This window comes from Vicia villosa, unplaced genomic scaffold (genome assembly GCF_029867415.1).
Source record: "Vicia villosa cultivar HV-30 ecotype Madison, WI unplaced genomic scaffold, Vvil1.0 ctg.000622F_1_1, whole genome shotgun sequence".
NCBI lineage: Eukaryota > Viridiplantae > Streptophyta > Magnoliopsida > Fabales > Fabaceae > Vicia > Vicia villosa.
Window position 1 is genome coordinate 400,839 of NW_026705280.1, and position 13,164 is coordinate 414,002.

Consider the following 13,164-nt stretch of genomic DNA (forward strand, 5'->3'; position numbering starts at 1 on the left):
TTCTGAAAATGAAAACCACAGTTAATTATTAGAAACCTGAAATGGAACAAACATGCATCGAATTTGGGAATGGAAGAAGCTTACAAGGTGGGAAGGCTGAAGGAAACGGTGGCGGCGACGGGGTGTACAACGGAAACTGCGACGAGTTTTACAATGAGAATGTAAACTTCTGCTTACCGAAATGAGAGTGAGCGAGTGAGCGAATAAACCCACAAAAACCTGAAATGAGAGTGAGCGAGTGAGTGAAGAAACCCACATACAACTCGAAATCAAACTTCTACTTACCAAAATGAGAGTGAGCGAGTGTGCGAGTGAAAGGAAATCAAACTTTGTAGAAACCCGAAATCAAACTTAGCTGAATCCTCTTACATATATGTTCACTCGCTAAATCACCATTGCCATTGCCTGAAAATGCATGCGTGAAAGAGTTGAAAATGAGTTTCCTGAAAATGATTTTTTTGACAGAGTTGAATAGAAAATAGAGAAAGTACTTTATTCACCCATAAATATGCCACATAGATTATATATTTTGAGTTTTAAAATTTAATAAATTTTTTTGTTCATATAAATTTACACCCGTTTTTTTTTTTGTTTAAAGGGAGTAATTGAAATTTGATTATAATAATATTTTCAATTTAAACCCGTTTTTAGAAAATAAGGTGTATATTGTCACCTGATAATGATTAAAATGATATTTTATTTACAAAATTGCCACCGCATTTCTGATTTACACCCATTTTTAGTATATTGGATGTAAAATTTAAAATTATATTAATCTTTTTGTAGTAGGACACTCTATTAACCAACTTTTTACTTTTCATTAACCAATTTTCTTTTTCTATTAAATTATTTTTAATATCTGGGCGTTCATTAACCAACTTCATCACTTCATTAACCAACTTTTTATACTTCATTAACCAACTATGTTTCACCATTAAAAGTTATTGTTCATATACTATTCACGAGCACTGTTCACGGCACTGTTCACATTATTCATAAATATTTATTTTTTTATTTTTTAAAAAACACTCTTCACCGTATAAATACGCTGAAAAGTGTTTGGTGTATACTTTGGTGTATGAATAGCAAAACTCTTTTTATAAATAAGAGTTATTTTTCCTAGTTTATCTTTGCTCACTATCTTATATACTCTCATTTTCTTACCCAATATCTACTTTACCTAAGCCATTCTTTTTCATCTGATTTTGAAACGTCACCATGGCTCCACCTTACAAGCAAAAGAAATCTACTACGTATTAGAAGAAAAAAATTAGATTATGCAATGTTAATGCTGAAAAGGCGTTTCAATGGAGTGATCTAGATGATGATCTATAAAATAAAGCTAATTAATAGGTTATAGTTTGGGAGTATTATAATGTAATTCTGCATACCCCTTCACTCGTTCCCTATGGCTTCAGTTTCTTGCGAATGCGCAAGGAACTACTTCAAGTAACACCTCTTTAATTTGAGATACGGTGATTGACTATAATGCTAGAGCAATCAACAACCTTATTTGGGTTAAAGTACCTTAATTATGTAGGATTCATATGGGGAATATTTTGGATCCCACCCCGAATCAAGAGGGATTCAACATGATTTTTCAAGAAATTACCCATAAAGACCCATCATGGTGTCAAATAGAAGGAAAACCTCAATAAAAGATAGTGGCTTCTAAGCTTAAGCCATACTTCAAAATGTGGCAGTCATTCCTTTTGTTTAACTTGGATAGCACTTCCAACCATAATGACTGCAACATCTCCAAGATGCATTCAGATGTTTAACTTGGATAACACTTCCTTTTGTTTAACCCTATGCTACAATGATTGGACATTGGAGTCTCATAAGTTTTTTGTGTATTGGAAACGTGTCAGTGATATTCAGATGAAACCCAAAGAACCAATGAACAAATTCTACTTTGATAGGATAATGAAATAACTCCTTACACCACCTGCAATAAAGCAACCTCAAGAGGCCTAACCTATAAAGTAGGACATGCATTCCAAATTCCTAATCGACCCACCAATTATGGAACACTCCCTCAGAGCAACTGTGCATGATTACCATCGTATAAACCCTCAACATATCATAAGTGTTTTAAATAAAGGGAAAACATGCAAGCCTATTATGTAAGGCAAAAAGAGTTGCTTGCGTGTAGAGAAAAGGCATTGGTTGTAGAGTTTGATGAAGGAGAGATGACATATCAAGATATTTTCACTCCAAACAACAATCTTAACCAGATGTGATTAGGGTGTCTCACCCTGGATTATATTTTCTCTCTTTTTGTTTTATTTTATTTATTTTTGCATTTATGTTAGTTTATTTTCGACATTTGTTTTGTTTTTCCTTTTGTATTAGTGTTGCCGAGTAGTACTCACAATACCAAATCAATTATTATATATATGAAAATAGACTCTCAACATATTTGCCACATAAAGTTATTTTTTCCACATCACTCATATTTTTATGTGACATCTTTTAAAATGTATCTTCACTTTTCAAAAATTAAAATAAGATAGAGATTATACTTTAGGTCACGAGTTCGAATCCAAAAAAAAAAACAAAAAATATATTAATCTAATAACTGTTTACATGTTGTCATAAAACATATAAAGTAATACTTCTGATTTTCTTGCAATTAATTTTAAAATTATAAAATAAAAAATGAAAAAAATATATTAACCTAATAACTACTTACATATTCTCATTAAACTTATAAAACGATATTTCTATTTTTCTTTGAATTATATTTTAATTAATACAATTAAAATAAAATAAATTTTACATATCTTTTTTCATATAATATATCTAAAATAATTTTAGCTTCTTTCTTTTTTAAAAAACAGATTATATACTACTCTTTCATCATACAATTTACAACAAAATAAAAAAAAATACTCTCATGACAAGCAAATTGTTAATTTTATCATTTGATATTAAAATTACTTAACAAAAATTTAAATACAATATAATACATATATCATTTTCTTATACATCAAAAACATGCTCGAGATTCAACTCATTACAATATTTTATTCTTATTATAAGAAATATTTTGAAATATATGGATTTAAAACTCATTTTGAACTAAAAATTCTAACAACACAAGAATAAATCCAAGTAAATATATTTAATTAACTGAGTATTCCCAAAATTTATCACTTCTCAAAAGACAAAATCACGTATTGAGTTTCTCTTTGAGGACACAAGCTCAAATTCTAACAAATGGAAAAGTATATAAACTTAACAACAATTAACATATATATTATTTTCATAAATATTATGGAACACTATCTCTATTTTTATTGTAATTAATTTTAAAACATAAAAATAATAAATAAGAAGTTTTAAGATATCTTTTTAATAATGTCACTTAAATAATTTTAGATTCTTTTTTATTTAAAATAATAAAAGTTATAATATTTTTTTATTATACTTCTTACAACAAACATTATTCTTATGAGAAGTCGATTGTTGGTTTTAAACTTTATTTTAAAATCATATTTCAAAGTTTAAATACAATGTAACACATATACCACTTCTATCCAATATATATATATATATATATATATATATATATATATATATATATATATATATATATATATATATATATATATATATATATATACTCCCAATATATTTAAAATAATTTTACTAAAGGAAGGTTAACAATACTTTGTTTTGTAAAACATTTAAAAATGATATTCTAGTAGTTCAAATATATGTGGATGATATTATATTTGGTTATGCTAATACTACCTTGTTCAAGGAGTTTGCTAAGTCTATGCATGTTGAATTTGAGACGGGTTTGATGGGAGAACTCAAGTTCTTTCTCGGAATCCTGATTAACCAAATTCTAGAACGGACATATATCTATCAAAGCAAATATATCAAAGAACTTCTGAAGAAGTTTGACATGTCAGAATGCAAGACATCTAAGACTCCAATGCATCCTACAAGTATTCTGGAGAAGGATGAGGTAAGTAATAAGGTAGACCAGAAGGTATACAAAGGTATGGTAGGTTCTCTCTTATACTTAATTGCTTCTAGATCTGACATTTCATTCAGTGTCTGCTTATGTTCTCGCTTTCAATTAGATCCTAGAGAATCACACTTAATACCTTTTAGAGTATTTTTAGGTATCTGAATGGTGCTACTAATCTTGGCTTGTGTTATAGAAAATTAAAAGAGTACCCGTTAATAGGTTATTATGATTCTGACTACGTTGGAGATAGGCTAAAGAGAAAAAGCACTTATGGAAGCTGTTAGTTTCTCGGTGATAATCTAATCTCATTGTCCAGCAAGAGATAGGCAACAATTGCCCTATCAACAACAGAAGTTGAGTATATTGCAGCTTCTGGATGCAACACTCAAATCCTTTGGATGAAAATCCCGCTAGAATATTTTCAGATATATGAGAGTAACATTCCTATTCTCTGTGATATAATTCTACTATATGTTTATCTAAGAATCCCATTTTATATTATAAATCTAAGCATATTGAGATTAAGCATCATTTTATACGAGACTATCCTCATAAGGGAATTTTAAATTTTTAATTTATTGATACATGTCATCAATGTGCTAATATCTTTACAAAACCTCTTGCTGAAGATAGATTTGTTTTCATTCTGAAAATTTAAAAATGAATTTATGTCCAGAATGAAAAAGATGAAAATCTCATAATGGTTATTTCCCATAATGTTAAAATGAGACGATAGGATTGAGTATTTCAGAATTGTGAATCTTTTGGAGTATGAAGGTCTCATATCTCAGAAGCGTCCTAAGTCAGAACCTTTCTGAAAAGTTCTGTCTTTTGGACTCTGAAGATTTTCCTATATTAATTTATGTTAAGCAAGCGAAAGACTTGTGGTTCAAAAATAAGACACGTGCCTTTTCTGAAAAGTTCTGTCTATTGCTCATTGAAATTGAATCCTCTTACTATTCTATAATGCTTTAATTTAAATAGGGAAGAGAGAAGACTAGATTTATATGGGGGTTTTGCAAACAAGATTTTAAAGATTGAGACAAGCCCTAAATATAACAAACAGAAGATAAAGAAGAATAACCAACCTTAATGAAGAAGAAGACCGGAGAATAATCCACGATTGTTATTAGTAACAGAAGAGGGTGGAATGCCAACGGTGGTGAGAGAAATCGGAGTCATCTTGTTAGAAGAAAGTTAGAGAAGGAAGTCGTGTTGTGAAAAGCGGTGGAATGCTTAAACTGAAGGGTTTCTCTATTTTTTTTAAATTTTATACATATATATGTATATATGTTATATAATTATGGTTTATATTATATTATATATTATTATAATTAATAATTAATATAAATTGAAAATAAAATAAATCGCTACAGTTTTTGTAAATAAAGAATCTGATGCCAAAATTTTAATTTATAAAGCATATAAGAATACAAATTAGAGTAAAAATGCGCTAAGATTACGGGGGTTTCAAACCCCCGCAAATTACTCTATTATTTTTCCCATAAAATAGAGAATATCAGTTTTTATTCCAATTTGAGGGGGTTTTTTAAACACCCCTCAAAATAACCGCCGCAATCAAGCGCGTTTTTTGTAGTGTTGGGATTAGGTAAAACCTCTCACGCCTCACCCTTGTCAGAATCTTTGCACTATTCAAGATTTCTTTTCATCATTGCAAAAATATTTATTTAAATGCACTTCATTCACCTTTCACACATTTCGCCCTTCATCACACCCTTTCTATTTTTCAAACCCTTAAAAGTTCTGTGCAACAAAAACCCTTGTTTGTATTCATCATGGTTGATCAACAACAAACTTCATCTTCTCAACAACGTCAACAACAATATCAAAAACTACATAAAGAAGGTATTCAAGAACTTCAATTATCTACTCCATTTAATGAATTGATGTACTCAGTGAGTTGAGTGTGGACTTCGAGAACCTCAAAGCAAATGGGTTTGACCTTACTTAAATGGTTAAACAATTTTGGGTATTTGCTAACACTACAAGAAATATGCTCACCAGTGACGTGATTTTCTGACGTGGATAACATGTGACAAAAAGTGTTGTTGTGACGTGGGAAGCACGTCACTGTATTATTTTAATATTTAAAAATCAAAATCACGTTATCACATGGGGAGTCAGGAATCAATGTTATAGGTTTCATCATCTATTTAGGGGAAGAATATCTGCATTACTTAGGTCTGTTTCTAAGCTTCTCAATCTTGAAGGAAATGGAAAAGATGTTGCGATATGTTTTCAAAAGTTGCCAGAATGGAACAGACTGCCTACAAGAATTTTTCAGAATGGGAAGAATTGAAAATTTATCAAGGATCTTCATCCAAAACTAAGAGTGTGGTTTCAAATAATTATGGGATAAAGAAGTCATCTACTTCTGGTTCTGAATAAATGCATTAGGTGATCCTAAAGACTCTGGAAGATATCAAGACGGAAAATGAAGTAGTCAGAACGCGTTTGGACAAGCAAGATGAGTTGTTCAAGGCTTAAGCTAAGACCAACTCCAAGCTAAAATTTATGATGTCTACACTTCTGTCAAGACTACCACCACCACCATAATTGTTTTTACCTTTCTAATTTTTTAACCTTCTGTATCTTTATCTTTTAATCAATGAAATATTATTTATAAGTTTTTTGATCGATGACAAAGGGGATATGATCTGGAACTCTGAAAAAGTTCACTGAACATTTCTAATCAGACAATTCAGATGAACATTTAAAAGGAATGAGAAATTATGAAGATATATCATGTTCTGAAAACTAAGAGTTGTTAACCAGACCTTTGATAAATGGAAATCCAACTAGACTCTGATACCTCATCTGTTTTGATAGCAAGTCAGACTCTTAGATGACAAACCAGTCATGTCTAATCAGACTCTGATAGTGTAGCCAAGCTCTAAGATAAAGAATCAGGCAATTCCAATTTAGACTCTGATAGTGTTTTAACCAAGAAAGTATTCCTTGCATGTTGATTAAAATGTTTTATGTATCAAAATTATTTTATAAGTCTTGAAATCAGGAAGAGTCTCTGAATAATCTGAGATAATTTTTTATAGTATAAATTTCAGGGGGAGCTTTCTAATTCACTCTAATATTTTTTATGTGATTAAATCAAGTAATAATTGTTCATCAAAATACATGATTTTGTCATCATCAAAAAAGGGGAGATTGTAAAAACAGGATTTGGTTCAGCATCTGCCCTTTAGTTTTGATGATAACAATACATTGTCTCTTAGGGAATTTATACCTTAATGATTTTATATCTAGTGTGTAGCTCAATGCTATCAGGTTCTGAATCTGAAGAAGTAACGTGTGACGTTATCAATTTCTGAACTCAATACACTCTGACTCCAGATAGATATCAAAGTGTGCTTTATAAATAAAAATCAAGTTCTGGAACACCCTTTGACAATTGAAAGAATGCTCACCAAATGACTCCTGACTCTGACTCTAATAAAAGAGCTTATGAAGATTTTCAAGCTCTGATATTCTGCACAACACAAGTTCTGAAGATTCTAAAGACCAAGTTTCAAAGACAAGGTTCAGAAGAACAAGTTCTGAAGACTTTGAAGACAAGGTTCTGAAGAACAAATTCTGAAGACTATGAAGACAGGGTTCTGAAGACTCTCATACAAATTTTGATCCTTCTAAACATGCTTCATCAACACACATTTTGAAGCCTCTGAAGATTAAAAGATAAGATCAAAAAGGTTTACGTGAGTAAATAGTAAATGGTACAAGATCAAGTATTCCTTCCACTATACTGATTTTGTGGAGAAAGAACAGTAGTATTGTACCATTTTGTTTCCCATTTTCCACTAACCATTATGCAAGGATACAACTAATAAATTATGGAATTTCATCTTTTCCCTTCAACGGATCTTTCTTTGCCTATATAAAGAAAACTCGAAAGAATTGAAAAACAACTTTTGCACAACAATCTTTTGAACAAAAACGCTGAAACTCTGTGTGATAGAAAAACATTAAGCATGGAACTTTTGTTCATATACTTGTTCTCAAACACTTTTGTGTTAATCATTGTATTTCATTTGTGTGATTTGCTTTATTGAAGCAACTTTGTAACACACTTTGTATATCAACTTTTGAGTTGATTCTGTTCCTTGAGAGACTAGGGTATAGTCCAAATTCTCAAGAAGACATTGATAGTAGGTCTTTGTGGTTGTAATGAAGTTTGCTTATAGTGGATTAAGTCATTGTGAGATGGCGAAATCACCTTGGTGGATGGACTGAAGGTAGCTTCGTTAACAACAAACCATGATAAAAATATTGTGTTCATTATTTTTATTCTAAGTTCTTTGTTTGTTTGTTTGTTTGTCTTGGTTAGCGAAAAGTTTTCGTTCTTTAAACCCAATTCAACCCTCCCATTTCTTCTGTTTCCTTACCCGGCAGAATATGAGAATAACATTAAACACATAATTAAAGAGAACCACTGTAAACCACCCAAATTAACATATTTATACATCCAAGATTTGAATCACATTTTCAACAAGGCAACCAAATGGTCCAAGTAGTCTCTAAACGGGATTAGCCCCCACTAGCAGACTGAGATACTTAAAAGAAATAGAACTAATGTCACAATAAAGGAACTCCCTAACTGAAGACCTAACTGAAGAAAGAAAGAAATAATCTACATTAACCCAATATTAACCCAACAAAACTGTTAAAATATATCCATTCATGTACATAAATTAACTACCAAATTACTATCCTTCTATCCTACTTAAACAAATAACAAGAAATCCCATACTTATGACCTAGAAATTGTCAACACAAAATATTCAACTATGTGATTCAAAGAGTGATACATTTGTAAATTTTATTGGTTTTTTTAGAACATAGGAAAAATGGAAATTATATATACACACCCATATGAATTCTTTTGTTATTCTTCCTAATTTGTCATCTAGAAAGAAAAAAAGGTAAAAGAAAAATACAGAACCCAAATTACCTTATATTGTGAAACAAAAACCACACAAACACTAATCCATATGAGTTTTTTGTTACCTCTTGTAATGATAATTCCAAACTATCAAACAAATGAATGCAATACAAATTAGCTTCACTGCACTTTTCTCACTGTTTCATCCTACAATTCACAAAAAACATTAAATTATTATCATCATTATAGTTCACATACATAACCACTCATAACTTGACACGTGTGGAATCCATTTTAAGGTATATGACGACGTTCTGATACACTAGCTCTACCTCTGTGAAAAACACTGTAGAAAATGACAAGCTTTTCTCTTTATTGTAACCTTAGCTGTCTCCACGCGCCTTTGTCCACCACTTAGATTCCAATCTAAACGAAAACACACCCTTCGTGTACCACACGCGCATAAGCTGCGTCTGGGATACGGTTTTTCTTACTATAAATACCATAACATAGAAAAGCATGGGAAAAAGAAATTTTCATGAAACTAGAAACCCTAATCTAGGTTCACTTCAATATTTTTTCTGGTGGAGATTTAAAAAAGTTAAAATATAAAAAAAAATTAAAAAATAATTTAATTTCTCTTTGTTCTTGTGTGATATTCTCGCAATTCATTTTGATCACTTAACTCAAAATAAAATCTATATTGACCTATTAACTATTCAAAACGTACATTATTACTAGTCATTTTTTTTATCTAATTTAAAAAAAATCTTAAAATCGAATTCTAAATTTTTTTTATCTATAATTTGACGTAAAAAATTAACAATGATATATTTGAAGAGTTAAAAAATTAATATAAATTTTTGTAAGTTTGAACTCAAAATAAATTCCGAAATTAACATTTTGGACAGAAAGATACTTAACTAAAAAAATAGAAAAAAAAGAAAAATGAGAAAAACCAAAGGATAATAAAAAGGAAAGTTTAGAGAGTACAATAACACAAAATGGTATACTTTTTCTTTCCTCTATAAAATATCTCAAATTTTTGCTCTAAGTTTTCATGTTTCCTCTTTCTAGGGCTTCAAGTTTTGTTTTCAACTTGAGAAGTATTATAAACTTTCTATTGTTTTCACAAATATGGTTCCATTAGGGTACTGACCCAGAAAAGAAGGATCATCCTAAGGTACCAAAGTGAAAGAAAGAGGAAAATATTGTTCAAAAATAGAAACAAAAAAAAATTGTTGTAAAAAGAGATGGGAAGAGGAAGAGTTGAGTTGAAGAGGATAGAAAACAAGATAAACAGACAAGTAACATTTGCTAAGAGAAGAAATGGTCTTCTTAAAAAAGCTTATGAACTTTCTGTTCTTTGTGATGCTGAGGTTGCTCTTATCATCTTCTCTACTCGTGGAAAACTCTATGAGTTTTGCAGCACTTCTAAGTATGAATCTCCCTCTATCTCATGAATTTTTTGTAATTTTTTTTTTTAAATTTTTTGAAGCAATTTCTCTTTGTTAACCTATTAGATCTACATCTACATATAATTGTTTCATATTATTTTAATTTTTTTAATTTAAATTTATACAAAGTTTATAGCTTCTTAAGTTTTTTTTAATTATTTTTTTAATAATTTTTCAATGTAAAAGATAACAGATTTATCAGATCTAGTAAGATTGTACATGATCTGATGAAAATCTAAAATGTTTATGTCCTTTGTACGGTTACTTTTGTTTTAGATTATTGTTTGACTGTGTTTTTTATTTTTCTTAAATTTTTTTATTTTAGGTTTAAATTATTTTTTCATTGAAACCTTGCTTTAGGTGTTAAAATAATTTAGATCAATATTTTTTAATAATAATTTTAATTAATATTTTGCTTTTCCTGGTTTCATTGAAAACCTATAGTTAGGTGATGATTCTTGCAGAAAGCTTTAAAATGTTATCTTTCTGGATAATACTAACTACTTCTAGTTATTACACAAAAATTCCTTTGAAGAAGAGAGTTATGCTTTTTTTGCATAAAAAATTAATTGAATTTTTTGCTTTAATTATAATATTTTTGCAGAAGCTATTAGATAATATAGATAGGGTATGGATTATTATGATATCTAAATGTAACAGTGTTTGTACAAATTTATTTTGACTGTGAAGTTATGTTACTTTGATATTTTCAAAGTTTTTACTCATTATTATATGTAATTTATATAATATTTATTATCTAAATTCTTTTTTTTCTTCTTCTTGAAAACAGCATGCTCAAAACTCTTGATAGGTACCAGAAGTGTAGTTATGGAGCTGTAGAAGTTAGCAAACCTGCCAAAGAACTCGAGGTACCGACTATTTACAATCTTTCGACTAATCTTGCAATATTCGGTATTTAATGAAAAGTATAAGGGATACTCCGATCCATTACAGATGTTCGATATAGATTGTAATTTTGTCTTTTTATTATTTTTTATTTGTTTATTATTGCGTTTGTTCCAAGCAGAGTAGCTACCGTGAATACTTAAAGCTGAAACAACGATTTGAGAATCTTCAAAGAACACAAAGGTAAAGTATTTATTGCCTAAAACAAACATTAGTAAAAAAAATTCAATATTTAATTTCTATTTAAATTATTTTGATTATTAATAATTTATGTGTTTGCAATGTTTCAGAAATCTTTTAGGGGAAGATTTAGGTCCATTGAGTTCTAAAGATCTTGAGCAGCTTGAAAGACAATTGGATTCATCTCTGAAACATGTTAGGTCAACAAAGGTATTTAATTTATGTATTAAATTTCTGATGATTTTTCATCAAAGTTTATAAATGAATTTGATTTCATGTTTTTTCTAATGTTTCACATTTACAATATGATTAATTGAATTAATAGAAAGTTATATACTATTCATTAATTGAAATGTTTGAAATATGAATTTGCAGACACAATTCATGCTGGACCAATTAGCTGATCTTCAAAATAAGGTATATGGTTCTGAAATATATATCTAAGGAAATTAATTAATTAAGCAAATTAGTGAGTGATTAACAATTTTAGTCTACTGTTTTTATTTACAGGAACATATGTTGGTAGAAGCAAACAGATCCTTGTCAATGAAGGTAAAAACTTCATCCCCTTATTCATGATTTTTTCCATAAGTATAAAAATAAAAGTTTTTGTTGCATACTGTATACCGTGTTCGGGTTCGGCCATCATGTCTTTGTGAGAAATAATCCTACACGGATAACTCCCTACCTTCCACAACCGTAATGGCACCTGAAATATTGGTGAAGCAGTAGTCACTTCAACCACAATAGACCGCAGGATTTAAAATGACTCTGGTCACTGTAGTTTAACTATGATTGAACCGATTGAAACAACCGAATCATGATTAGAGTTCTTACCAATTCGATCTTATTGATTTTTTCAATACACATTCAAGCATAGTCCTTCTTAAGTCTAAAATCATGTTTCAGTTGGACGAAATAAATTCGAGAAATCAGTACAGACAATCATGGGAAGCCGGCGATCAAAGCATGCAATACGCCGATCAACAAAACCCTCACTCTCAAAGCTTCTTCCAGCAACTAGATTGCATCCAACCTTACAAATCGGGTAATATATTATAAATTCAAATTTCCATTTTGCGTCAAAATATCATTCCTTTCGTTCATATTTACTCACATTTTAACTCGTGTTCGTTTGATTCAGTTCGGATTATAGGTACAACAATGTAGCATCAGATCAGATAGCTTCAACAAGTCAAGCTCAACAACAAGTGAATGGATTTGTTCCTGGATGGATGCTTTGATCAATTAAGCAATTAAAAGAGAAAAAAGTCAATTAAAAAAAGTGCTTTTTGATGCTGGAAAAAAGCAATGTGTAAATGATTATGATTATGATGATGCTACTTTGCTTCTATTGTTTTTTGTTTTTGAGGTATAAAAACAGCTATATGACTTACTTGAAGCTGCTGCTAAACCTTTAGCCATTGACATATATGGCATTCAACAAATTTATAATATTGAGCATCTTTTATTAAATTAATGTTTTTGTTTCTATTTTGTTTGGAAATATATTTGTGAAATAGGGTTTTCATTACAAAATATTCTGAAATTGACACTAAAAATGAGAACATAGCCAAAATTGATTATAAGTATGGAGGTGACAAAATTGGCTATAAAAGTGTAAGATTGATTTTAACATGTCTAAAATATAATAGATTTTACTTTGAGAATTAATTCTCATATAAAACTAGGATTAGTAGGTTTTTGGTTTAAATACA

The 13,164-nt window shown here is 29.7% G+C and overlaps 1 pseudogene; it reads left to right on the forward strand.

The window, feature by feature from the left end:
* The first annotated feature begins 9,896 nt into the window (after positions 1 to 9,896).
* LOC131629947 (agamous-like MADS-box protein MADS2) lies at positions 9,897 to 12,926 on the forward strand (annotated as a pseudogene).
* Positions 12,927 to 13,164: the final 238 nt, after the last annotated feature.